The following is a 13,000-nucleotide window of genomic DNA, read 5'->3' on the forward strand; positions in this document are numbered from 1 at the left end:
TTCAAGGATTGGCTCCGAGGACTGGTTTATCACAGCTGTAACAGAACCATGGCTGAGCAAAGGGCAGGACACGCAGCTCAGTATTCCAGCATACAAAGATATGGATAAGCAAGGACTTCTAAGTGGGTGTTCTGATAAGGGAGGACGTAACAACAGTACTTAGAGATGACATAATATTATCATAAATGCTGTTGTGTCCAGTGAGGACCTATGGGTAGAACTTAGAAACAAGAAGGGAAGAATCTTTCTAGTGGAGCTATGTTATAGACCCTGCCCCACACCAAGAGTCAGCAGGAACTTGAGAAACGTGTGTTTCAAGAAAATATTAGTTTTAAAGTAATGGTGGAAAAGTATAGGACAGGTCCACAGCTTAAGGTTCTAGAGCAAAGCTAATTTTGGGAGGAATTTGACACAATCTCAGAGGTGGATTGGGTGAAGCTGTTTAAAGGGAAAGGAACAAATGGCACATGGCACACACAAAATCCTGGAGGAACTCAGGAGCTGCCGAAGGGTTTCGGCCCAAAACATCAACTGCATTTTTTTCCCCATAGATGATGCCTGGCCTGCTGAGCTCCTCCAGCGTTTTGTGTGTGTTCCTTGGATTTCCAGCATCTGCAGATATTTTCTTGTTTGTGAAGTGGCAAGTGGGAGGCTTTTGTGAGTGTGATGTCAAGTGTCCACATGCAGCATTCCTGTTAGGATGAAGGGTAAGCTGGAAAGTTCAGGGACCCTTGGCTGATGAGAGATATTGGGGCCCTGATCAAGAAAAAGAAGGAAACATACAATGGGTTTAGGAAGCTGGGATCGAGCAAATCCCTTTCGGATTATACAATGATTAGGCATATGCTTAATGGGAAATCAGGAGGGCAAAGAGAAGGTAAGAGATAGATTTGGCAGATAAGGTTAAGGAAAATTCCAAGAGGTTTTATAGCTATATTAAGAGGAAGAAGGTATTTAGAGAGAGTAGGTCCCATTAGAGAACAGAAGGAATTCTGAGGGACATGATCTACCAGCATTTTGATAGCCAATGTGCTGTAACTGTCGTGTTCTAGCCTCTAAAGCCTGATTAGGAGGAGTCTACATGGCTTTGATAGTGGGAAGTTGTGCTTGATAAACCTTCAGAATTTTTTTGAAAAAGGTAGATTAGTGTAGGGCAGTAAATGGTGTCTATCTGGACTTTAGCATGGCCTATGACCAAGTTCCACATGGCAGGCTAGTTGGCAAGATTAGATCCCATGGAATCCAGGAAGAGTTGGTCAGAAGTAAGTGTTTTACAGACATGTTGGGTATGTGGAACAGATACATTAAGGGGGTTTAAGAAACCCTTTGATAAGCACATGAATGATTGAAATATGAAGGGCTACATAGTAGGTAAGGGTTAGATTGATCTTAGAGTAGGTTAAAAGGTCGGAACATCACTGTGGGCCAAAGGGCCTGTACTGTTCAATGTCTATTTAGGAAATTTAGGAAATGTAAATTTAGGAAGGACAACAAAATTCTAGGGGCGTATAGCCCGATGGGAGTTCGGGGAGCTGGGTTAAGTACAATAGGCAGCGATTCAAACAGAGAGAGGAGAAATGGGCTAAAAATTCTATATCTGAATGCACGAAGTGTCAGAAATAAGGCGGATGAGCTTGAAGCCCAGGTGCGAATGGATAACTATGATGTTGTTGGGATAACGGAGACATGGCTGCAGGGAGATCAGACCTGGGAAATGAATGTACAAGGGTATACGTGCTATCGTAGGGACAGAAATGTGGGCAGAGGGGGTGGGGTGGCCCTGTTGGAGAGGAATGAGATTCAGTCCTTTGCAAGGGGGGACATAGGGTAAGGAGAGGTAGAGTCTGGGTGGATAGAACTGAGGAACAGTAAGGGCAAAAGGACCCAAATGGGTGTTGTCTACAGGCCACCAAACAGTAGCATGGATATTGGGTGCAAGTTGAATAGGGAGTTAACAGTGGCATGTGGCAAAGGTAATGTCGCATTAGTTATGGGGGATTTCAACATGCAGGTGAACTGGGAGAATCAGGTTGGTGCTGGACCACAGGATAGGGAGTTTGTAGAGTGCCTACCGGATGCATTCTTGGAACAGCTTGTACGAGAGCCGACCAGGGACAAGGCTATTCTGGATTTAGTGTTATGTAATGAACAGGATTTGATAAGTGATCTTGCAGTAAAGGAGCCATTAGGAGATAGTGATCATAATATGATAAGTTTTTATCTGCAATTTGAGAAGGATAAGGGCAGCTCGGAGGTGTCAGTGTTACAGTTGAACAGGGGAAACTATGGAGCCATGAGGGAGGAGCTGGCCAAAGTTGACTGGATGGATTGCCTAGCAGAAAAGACAGTGGAACAGCAATGGCAGGTATTCTTGGGAATAATGCACAAGGTGCAAAATCAGTTCATCCCCCAGAGAAGGAAGGATTCAAAGGGGGGAAGGGGCCACAGTGGTTGACAAAGGAAGTCAGAGATTGCATAGTATTAAAAAAAAGGAAGTACGACAGAGCTAAGGTGAGTGGGAGGACAGATGATTGGGAAGTTTTTAAGGAACAACAGAACTAAACTAAAAAGACAATACGGGGAGAAAAAATGAGGTACGAATGCAAGCTAGCCAGGAATATAAAGGAAGATAGCAAAAGCTTTTTTAGGTATGTGAAGAGAAAAAGGATAGTTAAGAACAATGTTGGGCCCTTGAAGAATGAATTGGGTGAAATTGTTATGGGAAACAGAGAAATGGCAGAAGAATTTAATGAGTACTTTAGATCTGTTTTCACTAAGGAAGACACAAGCAATCTCCCAGATGTATGGATGGGCCAAGGACATAGGGTAACAGAGGAAATGAAACAGATTGACATTAGGAAGGAAACGGTGATGAGAAGACTGATGGGACTGAAGGCTGACAAATCCCCAGGTCCAGATGGTCTGCATCCTAGGGTACTAAAGGAGGTGGCTCTGGAAATTGCGGATGCATTGGTAATCATTTTCCAATGTTCCTTAGATTCAGGATCAGTTCCTGAGGATTGGAGAATGGCTAATGTTATCCCACTTTTTAAGAAAGGAGGGAGGGAGAAAACAGAGAACTATCGACCTGTCAGCCTGACATCGGTGGTGGGGAAGATGCTAGAGTCCATTATTAAGGATGAAATAGTGGCATATCTAGATAGCAGTGATAGGATTGGGCCGAGCCAGCATGGATTTACCAAGGGTAAATCATGCTTGACTAATCTGTTGGAGTTTTTCGAGGATGTAACCAGGAAGTTAGACAAGGGAGATCCAGTGGATGTAGTGTACCTCGATTTTCAGAAGGCATTTGATAAGGTCCCACATAGGAGATTGGTGAGTAAAATCAAAGCTCAGGGCATTGGGGGGAAGATATTGACATGGATAGAAAACTGGTTGGCAGATAGAAAGCAAAGGGTAGCGGTGAATGGGTGTTTCTCGGAATGGCAGGTTGTGACTAGTGGGGTGCCACAGGGCTCGGTATTGGGACCACAGCTGTTTACAACTTACGTCAACGATTTGGATGAAGGCATTGAAAATAACCTCAGCAAATTTGCTGATGATACTAAGCTGGGTGGCAGTGTGACATGTGATGAGGATGTTAGGAGAATTCAGGGTGACTTGGATAGGCTGGGTGAGTGGGCAGATACTTGGCAGATGATGTTTAATGTGAATAAGTGTGAGGTTATCCACTTTGGGAGTAAGAACAGGAAGGCAGATTATTATCTGAACGGTGTAGAGTTAGGTAAGGGAGAAATACAAAGAGATCTAGGAGTCTTTGTTCATCAGTCACTGAAGGTGAATGAGCAAGTGCAGCAGGCAGTGAAGAAGGCTAATGGAATGTTGGCCTTTATTACAAAGGGAATTGAGTGCAAGAGCAAGAAAATTCTCTTGCATTTGCACAGGGCCCTGGTGAGACCACACCTGGAGTATTGTGTACAGTTTTGGTCTCCAGGGTTAAGGAAGGACATCCTGGCTGTAGAGGAAGTGCAGCGTAGATTCACGAGGTTAATTCCTGGGATGTCTGGACTGTCTTACGCAGAGAGGTTAGAGAGACCGGGCTTTTACACGCTGGAATTAAGGAGATTGAGAGGGGATCTGATTGAAACATATAAGATTATTAAGGGATTGGACAAGATAGAGGCAGGAAATATGTTCCAGATGCTGGGAGAGTCCAGTACCAGAGGGCATGGTTTGAGAATAAGGGGTAGGTCATTTAGGGCAGAGTTAAGGAAAAACTACTTCTCCCAGAGAGTTGTGGGGGTCTGGAATGCACTGCCTCGGAAGGTAGTGGAGGCCAATTCTCTGGATGCTTTCAAGAAGGAGCTAGATAGGTATCTTATGGATAGGGGAATCAAGGGATATGGGGACAAGGCAGGAACCGGGTATTGATAGTAGTTGATCAGCCATGATCTCAAAATGGCGGTGCAGGCTCGAAGGGCCGAATGGTCTACTTCTGCACCTATTGTCTATTGTCTATAACATATGGGAATGTCTGGCACAGAATGGAGGAGTTTTGTGGAGAGCTTTGAGAAGCTCAACTCTCTGCACTGGATGAATGTTGTAAACAGCATAAGGTTAATACTGCCTCCCAAACCAGCTCCTGACTCACCTGTAGCAACGCCTGTAGTTCCCACATTGGTCTCATTAATCACCTCAGTACCCAATGCACTGGAATAGAAATGTCATCCACTATCCCGAGGGCTAACGAAATGCTTACTCTCTGGTAGTTGCTGTTTCCCATAAGGCAGCAAGTGAGCACAGAGTGGGAGGGAGACATTGGTCTCCCTTAAGCAGTCTCATATTATTCTGGGCAATGCCACAGTGCCCACCGCTCTGTTTCCTTTATCCAGTGATGGACACATGTCCTCATCTGCAGTGAGCAGCCAGTACTCGGCATTCGCTGAGCTCTTTGGTTGTATTTAATCTGACATAGTTCAGGAGCTTGAAGACAGTGCAGGTGCATTTCCCTCAGTGGGGGCTGCAGCTGGTTGCTGTGTCTAAATTCAGATGCAGCCCCACCCTGTTTGGCTCTTGTGAACAGCAAAAAAGAACAGTGACTTTGAGCTTCAGTAGATATGCTCTTGAAATTCAGAAAATTAAAGTGTTGAGTGGAATTGCTTCAAGGCGCATGATTTTATCAATAATTCAACGTTAAAAGTTCTCCCGAAATACAGATGCTAAGAACAAAGCACAAAGCCACAGAGTTCAACATTATAAATGAGGCTCTGTCAGCGAGTAAAGTGGATTCATTTATTTTTATGTTGTTTGTGTATCTCACATGAATTGTACTACAATTCTGCACGAATAGGTAATGAACATTTGCCAGCGTGTTCGACTGGTTCAAACTGATCGACCCTGATTGGGTCACTGAATGCTCACAACGCATTCACCAACTTGGCTCTGAAGACCAGAGTCTACACATGAGGTTAATATTTTACAGGTGCTGGGTTTGGCCTCACAATAACATTGGCATCTCACCTGACATGGCATTGAATCAAAGATGATTTATTCATACAATGTATAAATAAAGGCTTCAAAACCAAAAAAAAAAAAAGCTGGATTTGTGGACTGCTGGCATGAGTTGAAAGGTTAGTTTTCTCCTGAGCTGGAACATATGCTCTTTATTGGATTTGTTAAGTTTATGGTGGAAGGCAGTCTCCCAAGCTACTGACATGCACTTTCCACATCATTAATAAATCTACTGATTGCAGAGAGCCACTTCATAACCAAAAAGCCAGCTAACACAGACCCATGAGACAAAATTGAGGCCTGAATATTTTCTTTCAGTGGACCAGGTTTCTCATTTTCAGTATATTTATTATATTAAACAATATAATTACAAGGTTGACAGTTAAAACCGTATGACTGACTTCAGTTTATAAATTTAGACATAACTCACTCAGCTCGCATCAAACTCCAACGGGTAGATTTCATCATATGTCTAAGTAGCCAAGCTACTGGCAAAGAAAAAAACAACTTAAACTTTAAAGCACTTTTTTTTTGATTTAATACGCTATTTCTTCTTTTTAGAAGTTCATTTATCTTCTCTAAATATCCCATTTAACAAATTGGGAGGTAACTGAATAAATGTAGGGATATGGGGAAAAATCAGGGGATTGGGCCTTACTCTTTGCTGCCTAAGTCAAACATTAGATAAGTTCAATGCCTGATACCATGCTGGACATGGAGCAATGCCTCATCATTAGTGATGGAACTATTTTGTAACTGGTAAGAAACTTGGTTCTGGAGTAAACAACAAAAAATAGGTAGGTTCAGTAGGTACATTTAATGTCAGAGAAATGTATACAATATACATCCTGAAATTCTTTTTCTTTGCAAACATCCACGAAAACAGAGGAGTGCCCCAAAGAATGAATGACAGTTAAACATTAGAACCCCAAAGTCCCCCCCCCCAGCTCCCCCCTCCCACGCACAAGCAGCAGCAAAGCAATGACCCCCCCTCCCCTGCCAGCAAAAAAGCATCGGTGCCCCCCACCGAGCACTCAAGCGTGCAGCAAAGCATCAATAAAGACACAGACTTGCAGCACCCCGAAGTCTACTCGTACACCCGGTAATTCGTCACACCACAGGCTCTCTCGCTCCCTAATAAGGGAAAAAGAGGTGTCCCCATTTCACAGCGAGAGAGGAGACATAGCTAATAAACACAATCAGCAATAGTTCCCAAGAGTTTATGGGACAGCTGAGGCATGGAACGGACAGCAGCAAATGCGGTTCTACGCACAAGAGTGTGGTGATATACTTTGGCAGGGAGAATGAGGAGATGTAATACTGGATAAATGGATCTAAAATGGGTTCAAAAATAGAGAGCTAGGAACATTATGACAGCTTGAGCAAAATTAGCTAAGGAAGTAATTGTGATTATGGTGTTTACAAACAGTGGGCAGAATGTAGCTATGTCAAATCTCGTTTTGTTCTAATGTTGGCCAGTCCCAAGTTCCACATGTCAGTAGAATTTAAATGATTTCGATAAGGTATAAAATGATTCTACTGGCATGTTTTTAGCAATGGTAGATTATTGTTGTAAGGTGAGCAGGTTCTCTTTAGAGGGAATTTGGCAATGGTGTTTAAAATCCTAAAGTGTTCCAGAGCTTTGATGAGCTGTTATTTGCTGTTCTGTGAAAGTATGCCAAGAGTCAAAAAGTTTACAGATGTGTGCACCAAGTCACAAAATGGCATAGAGAGGTACAAAAAAGTTCAACAAAGTTGAAAACTAAACTTATTATCAAAGTACATATGTATCACCATATACAACCCTGAGATTCATTTTCTTGTGGGCATTCTCAATAAATCCGTAATAGAGTAATAACTATAATAGAATCAATTAATGGCCGCACTGACTTGGGCATGCAACCAGTGTGCAAAAGATAATGAGCTGTGCAAATACAAAAAGAAGAAATAATAATAAACAATAAATTAGCAATAAATAGCGAGAACATGAGATGAAGAGTCCCTGAAAGTGAGTCCACAGGTTGTGTGCACATCTCAATGATGGGACAAGCGAAGGTGAGTGAGGTTCGAGAGCCTGATGGTTGAGGGCTAATGACTGGTGATACCAGTCCTGAGGCTCCTCCATCTTTCTTCTTCCTGCAGTATAAGAAACTGCATGGCAGATGGTTCTCAATGGATGAGCACCACTTCATCTGGCAGCTCATTCCACACTCCCACCACTCTCTGTGTGAAGAAACACCCCCAATGTCCCCTTTAAACTTTCCCCCTTCACCCTTAACCCATGTCCTCTGATTTTTTTCTCCCTGAACCTCAATGGAAAAAGCCTGCTTGCAATTACTCTATCTATACCCATCATAATTTTATATACCTCTATCAAGTCTCCCCTCATTCTTCTACGCTCCAGGGAATAAAGTCCTAACCTATTCAACCTTTCTCTGTAACTCAGTTTCTCAAGTCCCAGCAACATCCTTGTTAAACTTCTCTGCACTCTTTCAACCTTATTAATATCCTTCCTGTAATAAGGTGACCAAAACCGCACACAATACTCCAAATTCGGCCTCACCAATGCCTTAAGCAACCTCACCACAACATTCTAACTGTTATACTCAATACTTTGATTTATAAAGGACAATGCTCTATTTACGACCCTATCTACCTGTGACACCACTTCTAGCGAATTTTGTATCTGTATTCCCAGATCCCTCTGTTCTACTGCACTCCTCAGTGCCCGACCATAACAGTGGCAATGAGTAAGTTTTAAAGTGAACCCAGGTCGAATACCTACCTGTTGAAGTGCAGCAATTCATTTGAGTTTTTTTTAAAAAGTGCAGTACATTTATTTTCTTTGGAATAAGGGAACAGAGATAGCTGAGTTTAAAAAATGGCAGAAAGTAGATGAAATAGTGATTACTGGATGATAATAAATAAATCAATAAAAAGGCTCACTATATCAGAAAGATAGATGTTTTCAGTTGCACAGAAGATAAATGGTGATGTATACTGAGTGATTTGAAGCAAATGAAATAGCCAGTGAGAAACTAGTGCCAGTTTTGCTGAGTACAATAGGTGGAAGAGCACACACTTTGCTTAAAAGTCTGATTGCTCCAACCAAACCAGCCAAAATTAGTTTTGATATTATTATGAAAGAAATGCAGGAACATTTAGAACTGAAACCATCGTGATTGCGGAATGCTTTAAGTTTCATAAGCCAATTCAAAAAGAAGGGGATTCCGTTTCAGCTTAGAAATTGTCTGAGCATTGTCAGTTTACTGATGCACCTGAAAAATTTACAAAAGAAGACTTTCCTCTTGAAGTATTCTCCCTGAGGCAAATTGAAAGTCTCCCTGTTATGGCAGAGATGATCCAAGGGAAACCAGAAAAGGTCCCCAGACTGTCTTAGGTCTACATAGCAACCAACAATGGCTGGAATGTGCAGCAGAAATCCCAGTTCAAAGCTTTGTCTGGTGCCCTGGGAGAGATCAGCAGATTGAGCAGCTTGCCACGCACTGAGCGGGATGCCAACACATCCGGACCTCTCCAAGCCAGCTCCTACAGTCCCAGAGTGAACTCTTACAACCAGAATGGAGGAAGGCCCAAATTCTGAGATTGTTGCACAGCCACAGGCTCACCACCCAAACAGAGTGACCTCCCTACGTTATCCCACAAGAATAAGAAATCCTCTACAGTGACTTAATCAAATTTACCACGCTATGGATGTCCACATAATAGTTGTATGATATATAGTATACTGTGTGTGAGTGTATATATGTGTGTGTATATAGATAATTAGAGAGCAATACATTATATATTTGAGTTGAGATGAATTCTATATTGAGTTGTAGTTAATAACTAAGCAGGGAGGAGTGTTGCCTATTTAATAATTCAGTAATATGAGTAATATTATAAACATATTTGATTAAGCAGTCTTTGTTGCTTACATAATTCATTACGGGTTATATGTAGAAGTGTGTGAATGGCAGGCATGCCTTGCTAAAAGTAGAAGCAAAATGTACCCCAGTTGCCCCAGCTCTCCTTGGTTTTTTCTTTTGATTAGTTTTATGTTTTGCAGTTACAAAACGTAACAGGTCCAAGTTAGTGGCAATCAAAGCTGCTTAAGGTGGCAATTAATATGCTGTTGTTTCTATGTGCCTCAGGTACTTAAATAAAGGGATTAACTGCTTTGAATATAATATAATGCGATTTTAATACACACATTTATGTTTTGGGGTTAGATTCCTACAAAGTAGTTGCAGGGCCAAAATATGCCTGTGCTCTGTTGCAGTGACTCTTGCCTGTGTAACTAAAATGGAAGGCACTGCCACCTAGTGTACATAAGTAATTACTGCATGAGGCAGCTGCAAACAGCTGAGGGCAGGCTGCGCCCTGTAATATATTTTCTGCACAATGGCGGAGTGGAGTTCTATTCCACCAGTTATGTTTCAATTGTACATATTGGATTGTTAGATTACTGACAACGGAATGCTGTGAAAAGTTGATTGATTTTGAAATGTTTTGATGTAATTTCTCAGCACAAAACATCAGTGGCCAGCTTTTAAAACAAAGCTGAAGACTAATGCAGCAGTGAATGGAAGCCGACAAAAGAGGCTGGAGTCAGAATATGGAGGAATGTAGGCTTAAGAGATTTCAGGCCACAGGTAGGAGGCAAACTCATGGGTGAGTTATATGAGGGGTGATTGATATGTTTGTGGCCGAAGGTAGAAGGAATCAGTTTTAGAAAACCTAGCACATTTGTTTTTCAACATAGTCCCCTCCTACATTTACACACTTAGTCCAGCAGTCATGGAGCATACGGATCTTGGACTTACAGGAAGTGTCCACAGCAGGGGTGATTGATAAGTTCATGGCCTAAGGCAGAAGGAGATGAGTTATACAGCTCTCGTTACATGCACATGCAGGTCAACTCTTTAAGTGAATACGGAGAAAGTTGGAAGTCAATAACTCATCTCCTACCTTAGGCCACAAACTTATCAATCACTCCTGCTGTGGACACTTTCTGGAGGTCCAAGATCCGTATGCTCCACAACTGCTGGACTAAGTGTGTAAATGTAGGAGGGGACAATGTTGAAAAATGAATGTGCTAAGTTTTCTAAAATTGATTCCTTCTACCTTAGGCCACAAACATATCAATCACCCCTCGTAGTAAAGGTGAGATGCATCAAGGAATCTTCTACTACTGTAGGTTAACGAGAACTGGAAAGATGTGTCAAAACCTGTTGGTGCAAGTTAGGAATAGGGTGGTATGATTTTACTTGAGCCCAAGTTTAGAGTGAGCAAACGATTAGATTTGTATTAAATTTGATTGAACACTAAATTACTCCAAGAGACTTAAGATGCCGTTGGTTGAAAACAGTGAAGAACCTTCAAAAGTATTATGCGCAAATTGCATTTTCAGTTGACATCAATTGTAGGGCAAGATAGTTTGTTTTACTCTCCAACCCACTCCCCCTCCTCAGCCTATAACATTGTTCAATGGGTCAAGGAATAGTACGTCATCAAATCACAGCCTCCTGAGTTCCCACTGATTGCCACAAATGTCACGTAATAATTCTGATCCTCCCTCATATACACCCTCCAGCTTCAGATTCAGACTCATTTATTTACCAAACAAACATTGAAACATACAGTGAAATGTGGCATTTGCATTTACAACCAACACAACCTAAGGACTTGCTGGGAGCCACACACTCTGCCGTCAAAGTAGGATGCCCACAATGTTCGGTAGAACAACACAGAGCACAGTAATACCAACACAACAAGCAACAAAATACAACAGCAAAATGAGCCATTTCCTCCCTCACTCATACACACAGACAGTCCTCCAGTCTCAGGACATGCCAGCAAACCTCCAGCCTCTAGTGGATTTGTAGACTTCCCCAGTAGACCAGACTCACAGGCCCAGGGTTTCAGCCACTGGGCTTTGGCTTCCAGACTTCAGATTGACCTTCACTGGCTGATAACAGGATGCTAAACTTCAAGGGCGCAAACTCCAGACTTGCCGACCTACATACTTCGGATGACACTGGCTCTCATGTCTCCTGTTTGCATGGACACCTGATTCTAGGATCCACCAACCTGGTGGGACTCTTTGACCCAGTGGGCCCCCAGCCCTCATCCTTACTCGTCCTTGTCCACAGCATGTGGTAAACTATGTATACCTGTCTGGACACGCCCCTCTGCTGACTGCTCCTGTGGCTCCTCCCACAGACCCCTGTATAAAGGCGGTTGGAGGCACTGCTCCCCCCTCAGTCTCCGAGATGTTGTGGTCATGTTTGCAGCTAATAAAAGCCTATCTTTTGCCTCCCGTCTCTGAGAGTTATTGATGGTGCATCACAGCACCTGCCAGTTGGACATCCATAGATGTCCCTTTTCACACCTCCAGGCCACTTACTAGCCTTCGGGTGTGGAGTGGAAGCTTCAGCTCCAGATCTCCTTCATCATCCATCTGCATGACCGGCCTTTAAAGGGGAACTTATAGGGGAGGCCTAGACTCTGGCCTGACCTCTAACTCCTCCACGTTCCTATTCCTAAACCAATACCTAACCCCTAACATAATGATGAATAAACCAATTGTTTGGAGTCATGTGATCTTGCCTGGTGTCTTAAGGCTGAGTGTGTCCCCCACCCCGGCACTTCCTCTCTGCCACCTGTCCTTCAACCCTCCCGTGGTGCTCCATCCTCACCATTCCCAACATCCTTTGCTCCCGCCAGATTTACAGGCTCCTTTCCCTGCTCCACGTTGATAGTACAGTGCAGTGCTCAAGTTTTAGGCATCCCAGCTATACATATGTGCCTTAGAATTTTGCACTGTACTGTAACAAAAATCTAATTGAATAGTGCCACAACAACAGCTTCTCTCTCAATGCCAGCAAAACCAAAGAGCTAATTATGACTACAGGAGGAAGAACCTGTCCTCATTAGGACCAGCACGCAAGTATCATCACAAAGAAGGCACAACAGCAGTTCTAACTTCTTTGGAGTCTGTGTAGGTTCAGCATATCACTAAAAACTTTGGCAAACTTTCATAGATGCAGAGTGAAGAGTATCCTAACTGGTTGCAAAATGGCCTGATGTGGAAAGACCAACGCTGAGGGAGAGAAGAGTCTACAGAAGGAGGTGCATAGAGCTAGTCCATCACAGGCAAAACCTCCCCACTTCTGAGCATGTTACTGCCACAAGAAAGCAGAATCCACCGTCGAACAACCCACCATCCAGGCCAGGCCCTCTCCTTGCTACTACGATCAGGCAGGAGCTACAGAGGTTTTAGGTGTCACGTCACCAGGTTCAGGAAAGGTTATCACTCCAAAACCATCAGGCTCCTTGACCACTCAGTCACCTGTCATAGATTCTATGATGTACAGACTCCGTTTCAAAGACTCTTTACAACTCAGGTTTTCAAGGTCCACAATCCCTTATCCGAAATTCTGAAATCCAAATAGCTCCGAAAACCAAGTTTTTTTCCGCCAACAGCTGACGTCACTCAGGTGTGACGTGGCAGCACTAGCAGAGG

Source organism: Hemitrygon akajei, chromosome 6 (genome assembly GCF_048418815.1).
Source record: "Hemitrygon akajei chromosome 6, sHemAka1.3, whole genome shotgun sequence".
Taxonomy (NCBI): domain Eukaryota; kingdom Metazoa; phylum Chordata; class Chondrichthyes; order Myliobatiformes; family Dasyatidae; genus Hemitrygon; species Hemitrygon akajei.